The sequence below is a fragment of the Talpa occidentalis genome, unplaced genomic scaffold (genome assembly GCF_014898055.3).
Source record: "Talpa occidentalis isolate TD23 unplaced genomic scaffold, MPIMG_talOcc4v2.1 talOcc4.11, whole genome shotgun sequence".
NCBI classification, from domain to species: domain Eukaryota; kingdom Metazoa; phylum Chordata; class Mammalia; order Eulipotyphla; family Talpidae; genus Talpa; species Talpa occidentalis.
Window position 1 is genome coordinate 48,178,160 of NW_023601104.1, and position 15,028 is coordinate 48,193,187.

The 15,028-nt window shown below is 37.1% G+C and overlaps 1 protein-coding gene across 3 annotated transcripts in view; it reads left to right on the forward strand.

Annotated features, from left to right (window-relative positions):
- The window catches only part of NUBPL (NUBP iron-sulfur cluster assembly factor, mitochondrial), a 235,721-nt gene that overhangs the window by 163,899 nt on the left and 56,794 nt on the right, over positions 1 to 15,028 (forward strand). The gene's annotated exons all lie outside the window — the stretch shown is intronic.

Consider the following 15,028-nt stretch of genomic DNA (forward strand, 5'->3'; position numbering starts at 1 on the left):
ATCTACAAAATTATAACTGATGTTATGAACCTACATTGCAGTGTAATCAAGTAGCCAAAATAAAGGAAAAAGAGACCTCCTCCAAGGAGAGACAAAATATAAGTATTTCCTTGCCTTTGATAGAGCACATTGAAGGTCTCTACAAACAGGTAACAAATTCAGTGAGAAATTTTAACAAATCGTACAGGATAACAGTACAAGAAGACTATGGACAAATAATGCTCATTAATACAGATACAGAAATCTTCAGCAAAATATAAATTAAATTTAATATTATATGAAAAGATAATACATTGTGATCAAAAGGTCATTATCCTGAGAATACAAGATTGGTTCAACTTTTTTTTTTTTAACAGATTTTTATTTATTTGTTTGTTTGTTTGTTTATACAAGCACTGGGTACAGTCAGAAGCACAGGAGGGTGAGAGAATTCACCAGAGCCAGAGCAGGGAGCAGAGCAGGCAGAAGGACCTAAGCACACTGCTGAGGGGAGTAGCGGCGGCAGGAGAGGTCTGCGCGCCATGTGGGACCCTTCTCCAGTGGCCGGGGAGCAGCCAGGGATCGAACCGGCGCTGCAGAGGCCGCGGGCAGCTTCGCAACCCAGCGCTCAACCGCTGTGCCACCGGGGAGGCCCTGGTTCAACTTTTGAAAAGCAATCAAGATAAATAGCAAAGTAAAGAATAATCCAAAAGAGATTAAAGAAGAAAAATCATGCTTATCTCAATAGATACAGAAAAAGCATATAACAAAAGTTAGCATATGTGATAAAGGCAAAATAGAAATAAAAGACAATTTTTCAACCTGATAAAAGGAATCTACTAAAAAAGTTACAGGTAACATCAGAGCTAATGGTAAAAGAATGATTGATTTCCTTCTAAGAGTGGAAGGAAGGCAAAGTTGAAGCTCAACCATTTCTATTACTTTTTATTGTCATACTGGAGGTTGTATCAGTCCAATAGAAAAGTAAAATAAAATCATATGTCAATAGATTGAAGAGGAAGAAACAAAACTCTCTCCATTCAGAGAAAACATGATTGTCTATTGAGAAAGTTCCCCCAAAAATATACTAAAAGGCAACTAGAACTAAGTGAATGTAGCAGACTTGCGGTATGCTACTGATTTTATCCTCTATACTAGCAATGAGTGATTGGAAATTGAAATGAAAAAAGTATAGTTTATAATAACACAAAAAAGTATATGGAATATTTAAATATAAATCTAGTAAGGTATTTGTTCTGCTGGCAAATACAAAATATTAATGAAAAAAGTCAAAGTATAGTTATACAAATGGCGAGAGATACCACATTCATGGTTTGGAAGACTCGGTATTGTTAAAATATCTTTTCTCCACAAATTAATCTGTATCTGTGCAATCCCAATCAAAAGGCTCCACTCTACCACTGGCTTCTGTATTATGTGACGTAAACATACCTGTCTCATGCAAGGCAGGTCCTTGCTAGGATTACATCCACCTGAAGTATTTGCTGCATCTAGTTAGACCAGTTTCTGTCGATAGGGGCTCTAGGGGAAGCTTTGTTTCACAGAAGTTGCTGGGAACAAACCCTTAAGTCAGAGCTCTCTCCTGATCATAGCTCATTTCTGGGGCCACAATGCCCTGAGAGGATTGAGAGAAGTCTGCAAGGAGGCAATCTTCTGCAGTGGCAGTAACCATGGACCCTGAGAAACATATGTGCTTCATCCACCTGTGTCTGCTGCTGGAATTGCAGCCTGTCCACCAAAGTTCCAGTGCCAATACCTGTCATATCCCTTTTCGTAATCCATCCTCCTTCCTCCCCATTTCTGGTAACCATTATAATTTTCAGTCTAAGAATTATTTTTGCTGTGCTTCGCTAGTTTGTTTTCTTTGGTTATTTATATTCCACAAATGAGTGAAACCATCTTTAAACTTTCATCTTATGATTTATTTCACTTAGCATAAACACCTTATGATCCATTCATTTTATCGCAAAAGATACCATTTCACCTTTTTTTTAATAGCTGAGTAGTGCTCTATTGACTATATATTCCACAATTTCTTTAGCCAGTCTTTCTGTCAATGGGCATTTAGGTTGGTTTCATGACTTGGCTACTGTGAATATAAGAGTATATAAGTCTTTCATAATAGTGTTTTCATGTTTGGATAAATACCTGGAAGCTGTATTGCTGGATCATAGGTATTGCCTATGTTTTGTTTTTTTGAGGAATCTTTATGCCATTTCCCATAAAGCTGTCCCAATTTAGATTCCAACCAACAGTGGATGGGTGTTCCTTTTTCTCCATATCTGGACAGACATTTGTTGTTTCCAGGCTTTTTGATAACGGTCATTCTCACAGGGATGAGGTGCTATCTCTTTGTAGTTTTGATTTGCCTTTCCCTTGTAATAAGTGATGCTGAAGATTTTTTTTCACGTGCCTGTAAGCCATCTATATATCTTCTCTGGAGAAATATCCACTTAAGTCTTTTGCACATTTTTTTGGATTGATTTTTTTTTTTTTGTCATTGAGTCGTGTATGTTCTTTGTTTTAGAAATCAACTCCTTGTCAGACATATGATGTGCAGATACCTTCTCTCAGTCCGTCGGTCACCATTTTGTTTTTGTGGTGGTTTCTTTTGCTGTGCAGAACCTTTTTAATTTGATGTAGTCCCATTTGATTATTTTTTTTCCTTTGTTTCCCATGCCTTTGAAATTGAGTCTTGAAATCTCTGTAGTTGGTGTCCATCTAGTGAATCAACTATGTTTCCTTTTGTGGTTTCAGGTCTTCTAGCCACGTCTTTAATCCATTTTGAATTAAGTTTTGTGTGTAGTTGTTAGTGATCTAGTTTTGGGGGGTTTATTGATTTATTTTTTGCCTCTGATTATCCAAGTTTCCCAACACTTTTGATAATTTTTATGCCAGGTTAGTTTAGTTCTTTAAAATAACATCACTTGTCTTATACAAATTAAATATATCAACCAATAATGATTTTTATTTTAATTGAGAAATGAGATAGGAGCAATATATGTTATCTTAAACTATATTTGTTTCAAGCATTAAAAAAAAGTTTTTGGAAGAATTTGGGTGTTGCAGCTGTTGAAATGTTGTTTAAACATTATTTCTCACACTGTGCCTAATGGATTTAATTATGGTTTGCACACTTGTTTCTTTGTCATCTCTTCAGATAGAGAACTATATAGATACATTATAAACTACTTTGAGAATATGTTATTAGGCTGTCTCTGCTGATGAACAAATTTTCAAATTATGTTGTTAGAGTCACTTGCAAATAAATTCTATTAAGCACTGGCTTTTTCTTATAGTTCACTAATCATAGTTGCCTAGATCATGTGCAAAAGAAAGTCAGCATACCCAAACTAAAAGACTTATTGTGCCTGGACCCAAAGATTGGCAATAGTGATTAGTCTAAAATTCATTTAACATTGAGAAAAACCAGTCAAAAATGCTTTTTCAACTCTTTTTTCAATTCACTTATGTCTAAAGAGCTTACACTTTAATTGAGAATACCAAACTGTCACAGGTAAGGTAAAATTTAAACTAAAATGAGTCGAATTCTGACTTTAAGGACATTAGTATCTTTTGGGAGAATTGGAAAAAGAAGATCTATAATGAGATTTAAAGAATACAAAGAAGTAATATGAGCATAGAAATGAAGGGGTTTAAGTGGACTGAATTTGGTGGATGTAGGGGAACTATGGGAAAACTAGCCTGGTTAAAGGTATAGTTTTATATTTGAAAGTAATGGGTAATAGAATAATAGCCTGGAAAAACTGAACAGATGACGAATGAATGAATGTGCCTTGAACTAAATGAAGTACAGTTTGCTGTTGACATAATAAGCAGTCATAAGATTTTTAAAATTTATTTTTCTTTATAATACATCCTGGCAGGCAAAATTTGAAAGGTACATAAAAGAATTCCATGAAAAAATAACTCTACCCTTTGATAGAGATTAATAAATTGATTTAAAAATTTATATAAGTGGGGCCTCCCTGGTGGTGCAAGGGTTTAAGAATCAGCACTATGAAGCAGTCCACAACTACTGCAGCACAAGTTCGATCCCAGCCAGGGAGGTGACCCACACAGCGCAGCAGACCTCTCCAGTCTTGCCCGCTGCTACCTTCAACAGTGTATTTCAGTAGAGCCACCTGTTCTGCTCCCCACCCTGTCTCTGGTGAATCCTCTCACACCCTGCACCTCTGCCCTATTCCGCAGTTTTTGTATGCATAAATAAAAATAAATATTTTTTTAGATTTATTTATTTATGCACACAAGAACTGGGGTACAGGCCAGAAGTGTGGGGGTGAAAGGATTCACCAGAGACAGTAGGGAACAGAACACGCAGATCTATTGAATACACTGCTGAGGGGAGCAGTGGGCGAGTCAGGAGAGGTCTGCTGTGCCATGTGGGTAGCTCCCTGGCTTGGGGATTGAACTTGTGCTGCAGTGGCTACGGACAGCTTCATAGGTTGCATCTTAACCCCTTGTGCCACCAGGGAGGCCCCTTTAAAAATTTATATAAGAGCAAAGTTTCAAAAGTAGCTGTGAAATTTCTGAAGGGGAAAAATAAGAAAGAAGGAGAGGGGGAAAGCAACTTGACCTATCTGATATTCAAGACTTGCTATAAATTTATAATAATATAGTTTAGTGTTCATAGAGAAATAGAAGAATGACAAATAAGAGCCTAAAAACAGTCTGTACATATTTGAACACTGAATTTTTGACAAATCCATTCTATAGATCACTGGGAATCAGTGCAAGGACAATCAGTTAGCCATATGAAAGAGGTGGATTTTTACCTCATGCCATATAAAAATCAATTAAAGATTAAATTATAAAATTTTGAAGAAAATATGGGACTTTAGGAGAGAAAAATCTCAAGGTTCAAAAGACACTGATCATGAAAGAAAAGATTGATATAATTGGCTTCATAAAATTTAAGAATGTCTCTTTAGTAAAACATCCTATAGAAATTAAGGATATCTCCTGAGAGGACAAATTACAGCACATATAACTAGCTATTCAGAATAATCCCAGAACTCCTATAAATAAATAAGGGGCAAAAAAAGGATAATTTAATTGAAAACTAGGCCATAGAAACAAAACACGCATTTCACAGAAGAGAAAACATGAATGGTCAATAAACATAAGAAAAGAAATTCAATCCCAGTAGCAATAAGGAAAATGCAAATCAAAACCAATGAGATGCCTTTTACACTCACTGGATTGTAAAAGCCAAGTCTTATAAACCAAGTGTTGGAAGGAATGTATCTTAAACATTGCTGGTAAAATGGTAACCACTTTGGAGAACACTTTTTTATAACACTGTAGTCACATAAATTATCACTTCTTTCTGGTCTCCCACTAAAAGACACTAATAAGTATGTTCATAGTATCTATGTTCAGGGTGACAAAAGCCTGCAAAAAACTTGTGTCTGGAATAGAAGAATGGATAAATTCATTGTAGTATAGTGACTATAAGATGTTTTATAGCAGTGATAATGAATGAGCTATATCTACGAAAGAACCCTAGAAACAATCTATGGAAATGTTAAGTTACAAGAGACTATTTATATCTTATAAAGTTTATATCTTATAAAGCTCAAAAATAAGCAAAACCAATAAATACATGTTATAACAATATATGAATGTCATAAAATTTTCTTTAAAACATACGGAAATTGGGGCCTCCCCGGTGGCGCAGCGGTTGAGCGCTGGGTTGCGAAGCTGCCCGCGGCTGCAGCGCCAGTTCGATCCCTGGCTGCTCCCCGGCCACCCGAGGAGGGTCCCACATGGCGCGCAGACCTCTCCTGCTGCCCGCTGCTCCCCTCAGCAGTGTACTTCGGTTCTTCTGCCTGCTCTGCTCCCCGCTCTGACTCTGGTGAATTCTCTCACCCTCCCGCGCTTCTGACTGTGCCCAGTGCATGTATAAACAAAACAAACAAACAAACTAACTAACTAACTAAATAAATAAAAAACATGCCTCTGTTAAAAAAAAAAAAAATAAAAAAATAAAACATACGGAAATAATAATCATTAAAATCAGGTAAAAGCTATTTCTGGGGTAAGAAATGGAGAAAGGAGTACAAAGGTAGATATAACATTGATAAACTAGTTTTATTTTTTGGTTGGGAGGCTGGTTGGAGTACTGTTTTGTTTCTTGTATATATTATTCTGTGTACGTGAAATATAACCTTAAAATATCATTTGGAGGGCCTCCCGGGTGGCGCAGCCGTTGAGCGCTGGGTTGCGAAGCTGCCCGCAGCCTCTGCAGCACCGGTTCGATCCCCGGCTGCTCCCCGGCCACCGGAGGAGGGTGCCACATGGCGCGCAGACCTCTCCTGCCACCCGCTGCTCCCCTCAGCAGTGTACTTCGGTCCTTCTGCCAGCTCTGCTCCCCGTTCTGGCTCTGGTGAATTCTCTCACCCTCCCGTGCTTCTGACTGTACCCAGTGCTTGTATAAATAAATAAATCTTTAAAAAAATATATCATTTGGAGAAAAATGTGTATCTTCCTCTTACTCAACCAGCCCATTTCCCTTTGAGAGAGGTTTGTTAAATAAATTGTACCACATCCATACAGTGGAATATAATGCAGCTATTAAACATGAATGAAACAACTCCGTATTCTCTAAAATGGAATGAAAAACTCCATGTGCTCTCGATTCCATTATTTAAAGAAAAGTGTGTGTGAAATGCTACAGTTTGCACTAAACATACGCACACATTGGTATATGTGTGTGTCAGCTATCTGTAAGGTTATTGAGAAACTGGCTCTCGTAAATTCTGAACTGTTGAATTTGATTTGTGAAAACCATAGCCTTCAAAGACTGATCCAGCCAGGAAGTGTAGAAAATGAGGTGTAGTGGTGGTGCTGAGGTAGGCGTGTAAAAGAGACTATTCAGTAACAAAATCAGGGAAACCAGCAGGAAAACCATTAGGGGGAGATAGCAGTGAGGGAACCAGGACTGGAGAAGGGAAATAAGGGTGGGATTATAAACAGAAGAGCATAAGGAAGTGAAATGTATTTTAGTAAATGATCAAATAGTTCATTCTGCCTAATTAATGTTGCCAGAATCCAATAGTCTGAAAAGCTATATAAAACCATTTTTAATCTAAATGTAGTTTATTTTATTACCTTATTTATGCTCTGTTAAATTTAAGGTGTAGTTATGGAATGTTACAAACTTCAGGAGCTTTTGTGGCATCTCCTTTGGCACTAAAGCCACAAAGGTATAAATCTACAAAATCTGAAACTCTTTTTGATTTATTATACTTGAGCTATTTTTTGACTTTTCATTTTGAGAAGGACTTAATTGATAAGTATTTGGTGGGATTAAAAAAATGTTTTGTCTACAACTGTGCTCTATGTGACAATGCCAAAAATGCCTTCCTAACTGGATGTCTCAAGAAAAGTATTATTAAGGCAAAAAGTAGAAAAAGGGTTATTGCCATTTACAACTAAATTTCATAAAAATGCTAAATTTTTTCCTACCCACTTGCATCATGATATGAATTTTTGCATTTGGACTGTTTAGTGTTTTATCTGTAGTTATGAATTACTGATTTTTCTTAAATTGTTCTATCAATTATTGACATGCCTGTATTTTTTAGTAGAATGCTGGCTATGTAAAATAAAAATGCCTATCCACTTTTTCTTCTTTCCTAGCTCTGTGCCTCCTTTCTTCTGTACTTCTTAACCATCATTACTCTTCTTGCAGTTTGCTCTTTTGCTAAAATGAGGCCAGGAGCTATCTGTGAGCAGATATATCGATTGTAGTGTTGTGTGTGTGACTCTCTGCTGTCCTATTTTTCTGAACCTCAGATGGAGTCATCCCTCTCACCAGTACAAATCAATTACTTCTTGTTGAAGTACCTGAGTCTTTGAACATCTGTTTTCCTTCACGTCATTTATGAGGCTCAAAAGAGATCCACTTGCAGTTTTTTCTCTCATACCACAGGGATTTTCTAAAACTCATGTTACTTCCTGTAGTCCAGAGATTGTTTCATTTTCCTGCAAGAAGGGGAAAAGGAGATCTAAATACTTCCTGTGATTGCATAAAGTTTATTTTAGGAACTAAAATCTGTGGGTTTTTTTTTTTTTTCTATTATGCCTGTTTTCCTAGCTAAAGAATTTATAGAGAACTTGGGTGATGTTTGCCCCTTTGGACCAAGGAAATGTTTCTTTTACGGACTAGAAAGTTTTAAAATAAAAATTCTGTGACCCTTTAGATCAAATTCCAGTCTCGATGTGTTTTGGAAAAGGGAAGAAAACATTGCTGCAAATCTATCTCCTTATTGCTTTGTGTTCAAACTAATTGAAATGGCTAAAATTATTAATCTCCCTCTACCACTATTTTGATAAACAATGTACATAAAATCACCAATAAACAAAAGTATCAAACCCTTTTATTAGTTTATGTATTTTTAGGTGAGAGAAAGTTTTTTACATATTGAATTAGCAAGTAATTATTATCTGTTGAAATCAAGATTTCTTATTTTTTCTAGAGAGGAATTTTCATAGAAACAGCTTTTTTTTTTTTTTTTTTTAAAGATTTATTTATTTGTTTGTTTGTTTGTTTGTTTGTTTGTTTTTATTTATACAAGCACTGGGTACAGTCAGAAGCGCGGGAGGGTGAGAGAATTCACCAGAGCCAGAGCTGGGAGCAGAGCAGGCAGAAGGACCGAAGTACACTGCTGAGGGGAGCAGCGGGTGGCAGGCGAGGTCTGCGCGCCATGTGGGACCCTCCTGCGGTGGCCGGGGAGCAGCCGGGGATCGAACTGGCGCCACAGAGGCTGCGGGCAGCTTTGCAACCCAGCGCTCAACCGCTGCGCCACCTGGGAGGCCCAGAAACAGCTTTTAAAATCTAAGGCAAGGCTTCTAATTAATTACATTTTATAAGAATTATTTAAAAAAATGAAGATTCATAAGAACTATTTCCTGTTAGTAAAGAATAGAACTCATGAGCTTTTCAGTCAACTTGCTTTTTTAAAAGAGGACTTATTGAAAAGGTAGAGAAATGTGTTATGAGTGTTTAGGTTAAAACTGTAAAATCCATTTTTGTTTCTGAATGATGATTTTATTTTCATGTTCTTTAGAATAGTTTAGTGTCCTGAGCTTTTAGAAGCAAATGTGTTTGTTACTTGCTTGCACATTCTCTAAGAATATATTTCCCAAATGTAGAATAGATGTTGCCACTTCAGTTTTGGTTTTGCTGCACAACTCTGTTCATAAGAATTACTATTTTCCCTAACAACTCATAGCAACCCTAATGTTATTATTTTAAGCAAAAACAAAAAGAAGTTGTCAACCCCCATGTAAATAAGAACATTAGTCCGTCTCCAAAATTGGTTCGAGGAAGGGAGAGAGGGTTAATTTCTTGATGATATGAGAGACCAAGTTTGGGAATAATTTCCTTTTGTGTAGTTTCATTTATCTGTGCTGGAGAGCACATTACCAATTTGAATTTCTTTCCTTATGTTCATATATTGGTAAGTTTAAGTTACCCAATCTTTCTAGTGAAAGATTGGAAAGTTCCAGGGTTGGAAAGTTCAATAAATTTCCCTAGGTAAGATTATCAAATGCAAATATACCCAATGAGACTCAGGAATCATGACAAGCTCTTATTGGGTGCAACAGTTCACAGTATTGAGTAGTTATCAGCTCATGTGGGTGAGATTCAATTAATTTTTCCCCTATATTATCCATCATATTTCCTTGCTTTACTCTAAGGAGTACTAGATATAAATTTGAAAGGAAAATCTTAATTCAAACAACTATACCACATACATTGCATCAAATTTAAGTGGCATTCTTTGTGAATTAAATATTAGTCAAGAAAATAATTTTTACATTTTTTCATTTACTGTGACATTCCTCTGAAAGATTTGTTTTTATACCTTTAAAGAAATATTTGCTTTTTCCCAACTCTGTTGCTCTATTTTTAAAAAAAATATTGGTTGGTAGAAGCTCTCAGGTTGGCATCTGGGAGGAATAAACAGTGTGACTCTAGATTTTCCCACTATGAAGGTTAGTTAAGAGGGTTGAGAGGAAATATGGAGGACTTGAAGTGATTAAATTTTTCTGGGCCATCTGGTCATCAAAAGGCTGTGTTTTCAATTTCATCATGAATGAGGACAAGTTTATTAAGGAAGGAGAGTATTCAGTTTAAGGAAGAAAGGAAACACTTTCTTTCTTCCACTAAGAACTTCTGCTTGCTTGATTGTGAAAAGAAGGGTTACTGTGGACGACTCTAGCCATGAAAGTGACTATATAATGATGTTATTGTCTCTATTGCTAGGGAGAACTTGGAGACAATGGTTTGGGAAGATGAGGAAACACACAAGGTGGTGTTACTTGGAATAGAATTTCTTCAGTCCTTTAAAGTCTCTCTCCCCATACCCCTGAAATCTTTGTGTTGGGAAAATATGAACTAGAAGTGTGAAATTTTCTCAGATCCAGAAAAGATATCAAGGCTGCTGGTTTCTTAAAGTTTACTGCCAGAGTTGCTAATCTAGTTATCAGTTGGAAAGCCATGAATAAAGTAGGATTAAGATCCATTCCCTCTTCTATTTATTGAACTGCCTCACATTTTTTTTATTTTTCTCAGATTTTATTTACTGATTATATACATAACTATAATTTTAGGAGTATAGCTTCAACCTCCATGTATGCATGGGCTTCACTCACCTTCCACCAAAGGTTTAGTGCCAATATCTTATCACTTACCCTCCTCTATTTCATCCCTCCACCCCATACTCTTTGGTAACCACTATATTTTTCAGAGTCTAGGATTTTTTTTTTTTTTTTTTTTTTGCTGTGCTTTGCCTGTTTGGGTTTTTTTTGTTTTGTTTTGCTTTGTTTTGTTTTGTTTTGGTTTGGTTTGGTTTTTTATATTCTACAAATGAGTGAAACCATCCAGAAACTGTCTTTTACTTTCTTAGCATAGTCACCTTAGGATCCATCCATTTTATCCCAAAAGATACTATTTAATCTTTCTTAAATGGCTGAGTAATATTCCATTGAGTATAAATTCTAGTTTTTTTAGCCAATCATCTGTCAGTGGGCATTTATGTTGGTTCATGTCTTAGCTATTGTGAATAATGCTGCTATAAACATAGATGTGCATAATTTTTTTTTATTAGTGTTTTCACCTTTGGATAAATACATAGAAGTGGTATTGCTGGACTACATAATAGTTCCATTTTTAGTTTTTCTGAGGAATCTACATACCATTTTCCATACAGCTACCCCAGTTTACATTCCCACCAAAGTGGATGAGTGTTCCTTTTTTCCCACATCCTGAAAAATATTTGTTGTTTCCAGTCTTATTGATACAGGTCATTCTGACAGGGGTGAGGTGCTATTGCACAGTTTTGATTTACCTTTTCCTTTTAATAAGTGATGATGAACATTTTTTCATGTTCTTGTCGGTCATCTGTATGCCTTTAAGGAAGTGTCTTTTTATGTCTTTGCCCATTTTTTTTATAATAAATTTTATTTTTATATTCCCATACAATTTCAACCCCCCCATTTTGACCCCAATCCCTCCCCTCCCTCCACCCCCACCAAAAGTGTCTCTGGTTCATAGATTTTTGTTGATTTTGATTTTCACTTTCTTATAGTTATTCATTTTCCTGGTCCCTTATTTAAGTTTTCTAGATTCCTGCTATGAGTGAGACCATCCGGTATTTTTCTTTTTCTTTCTGGCTTATTTTGCTGAGCATGATCCCTTCCAGCTCCATCCATGTTGCTGCAAATTGCATGTGTTTATCTTTTTTGATTGCTGAGTAATATCCTGTTGTATATATGTACCACATCTTCTTGATCCAGTCATCTATTTTTGGGCATTTGGGCTGTTTCCAAAGCTTAGCTATTGTAAATAGTGCTGCTATGAACATAGGGGTGCAGGTGTTCTTTGGAATTGATGTTTCTGTGTCCTTTGGGTAAATACCTAGGAGTGGAATTGCTGGATCATATGGAAGCTCTACGTTTAGTAGGTCCAGAAATCTCCACACAGCTCTCCATAGTGGTTGGACCAGTTTGCACTCCCACCAACAGTGCAGAAGAGTTCCTTTTTCTCCACACCCTCGCCAACATTTGTTGTTGCTAGTTTTTTTAATATGTGCCATTCTCACTGGTGTAAGATGGTATCTCATGGTAGTTTTGATCTTTGCCCATTTTTTGATTTGGTTGTTTTATTGTTCATTTGTATGCATTTTTTAAAAAAAAACATTTATTTATTTATACATAAAAGCACTGGTTACAGTCAGAAGCGTGGGAGGGTGAGAGAATTCAGCAGAGCTAGAGCCAGGAGCAGAGCAGGCAGACTGACGAAGTACACTGCTGAGGGGAGCAGCAGGTGCGGCAGGAGAGGTCTGTGCACCATGTGGGACCCTCGCCCCACAGCCGGGAATTGAACTGGTGCTGCAGAGGCTGCGGGCAGCTTCTCAACCCAGCGCTCAACTGCTGCGTCACCGGGAAGACCTAGTTGTATGCATTTTTAAAATTTATTTGGAAATTAATATTTTACCAGATGTGTGACATGCAGGTATCTTCTCCTCCACTTTGTAGGTTGTCCCTTGGTTTTTATATTGGTTTCTTTTGCTGCACAAAAGGTTTTTAGTTTGATGTAGTCCTATTTGTTTATTTTTGCTTTTGTTTTCCTTGCCAGTGGAATTGAGTCCCCAAAGTCATCACTCAGGCAATGTCATGAAGTGTGTTTCCTATGTTTTTCTTCTTTGTCTCTTAGGGTTTAGGTCTTCTATCAAAGTCTTTAATCCCATTTGAATTAATTTTTACATATTGAATTAAGTAATGATTTAGTTTCTTTTTTTGCATGTGATTGTCCAGGTTTTTCAGCACCATTTCTTGAAGAAACTTTCCTTTATCCATTATGTACTCATGGCTGCTTTGTCAAAAATTGTCCATGATTATGTGTTTTTTATTTTCTGGACTCTTTATTCCATTGATCTCTGTTTGTTTTTAATCTAGTAGCATACTATTTTGGTTGCTTTGCTCTGTAGTATATTCTCTCAGGCTTGCTTTAGCTATTCAGGGTCTTAGGTGATTCTGTACAAGTTTATAGAGCAGATAGAGTCCAACAAAGTATTTACAGTTGGTCATCAGAATTCACACAGAACAGCTATGTTTCTTCTCAGTTTTGACTTCCTGGTATTGTGATTCCTTGCCCCATTTTCTCATTCTCTATCTTCCATTTTTTCTCTTTAACCAGTAGCTCAGTTTTAATTCAACAGGCTGACTGTGACCTTAACACTCCTCAAGGCCCTCTATTATGGTAACTTTTCTATTTGGGAGTGAAGGAGATGGCAGTGGCTGGAGAGGCCTATATTCAGTTCCTATACTTATGGCTCAGCTAGATGACCTAGTCCGTTTAGAACAATGGTATACCCAGGGGTTTTGGTGACTCCACATCTAACCTGAAACCCTGTAGTTCTTACTGCTAGTCTCTCAGCAGCTAGCCAACGCTTGCAGCAATTACACATCTCCAAATTTAAAGTGATTTTCTGATGCCCTCATATATCAGTGTACCAAAAAACCATAGTAAAATGAATTTCTATCATTTTCAGTCTCTGTAAAGTGGGACATGCTTTTGAATTTCCTACTGACACACTTGCTCTACCCATATAAGCTACAAATAATTAACAGAGACCATTACCGCCTGCCTCCTGACTTCGTTGTCCTTCCCTAGCAGTCCCTTCCATCTTTCAGATTGCTTCACCTGCTAAATGTCCACTTTCAACACTTGCTTCAGCGTAGGAAATCAAATAGGATTTAGTAAAGGGAACATAGTGTCTACATGTAGGTGGGCATGGGAACATTCCAGTAAGAAGAGAAGCAGGGTATTCTAGGTAGAAAGTGGTAAATGACTTTGAACATGTTAAATTTCAGGTGTCTGTGGAACATGTACAGCCATGTGACCTCTTGAGGGAATTTTATTTGGCTTAGGTCATACCGTCTAGTCTATTCCCTTCCCTCCAGGCTCTGCAAGTTCACTTTTCTGATTAAAGGTTGCTGAAACAAAAGAAATGGAACTGGTCGGCTAATCCCAGTCATTCAAACAAGAAGGATTTTATTGTGTGTAACTGAAAAGATCCTTGTTACAAGGGGAAGATCATACCTACATCAGAAATAGGTCCCAGTTTGTGGTACATCTGCAGTCTATCAGTCTCTGTTTTATAATCTCTTGCCAGCTTTACCTTACTGTTGTTGGTCTGAAGTTCTTCCCAAACAAAGCGAATCAGATGCTGGTGATCTAATAGTGAGCAGAATACATCTCTGAATTACCAACCTCTAGTTTTATTGTTTGGGTCAAATTCAGGTTTTCTGTAGAACTATTAAATAAAGTTCCTCAAAGAGACCTCTGTTTACTCCATAAGTTAGTCTAAGTATGTCATATTATTGCCCCTCCTTCAAGTGCTAGCCAGTAAAGCGGGGGAAGGTTGTAAGGACAGCTCCTAACTGTACTGCAGGTATCTGGGAGGGTCTGAAATTGCCAGCTGCTATTGCACTGGTTGGCATCAGAATCAGGCATGGAAGAAAACATGCTCACAGCAAAAGAGACAATAACAAAAACAAAGAGAAACCCCACCGACTGGGAGAACATTTTTGCACACAACACTAATGATAAAGGATTGATCACAAAAATCTACAAAGAGCTGATGAGACTCAACAAAAACAAAGAAAATAATCCTGTCAAAAACTGGGCAGAAGAGCTTAAAAGAAACTTCTCCAAAGGGGAAATGCAAATGGTCAACAGGCATATGAAAAAATGTTCACCATCACTTGTAATCAGGGAAATGCAAATCAAAACTACAATGAGATACCATCTTACACCAGTGAGAATGGCACATATTAAAAAAACTAGCAACAACAAATGTTGGCGAGGATGTGAAGAAAAAGGAACTCTCCTGCATTGCTGGTGGGAGTGCAAACTGGTCCAACTACTATGGGAAGCTGTGTGGAGATTCCTCAACCTGCTAAAGATGGAGCTTCCATATGAACTAGCAAT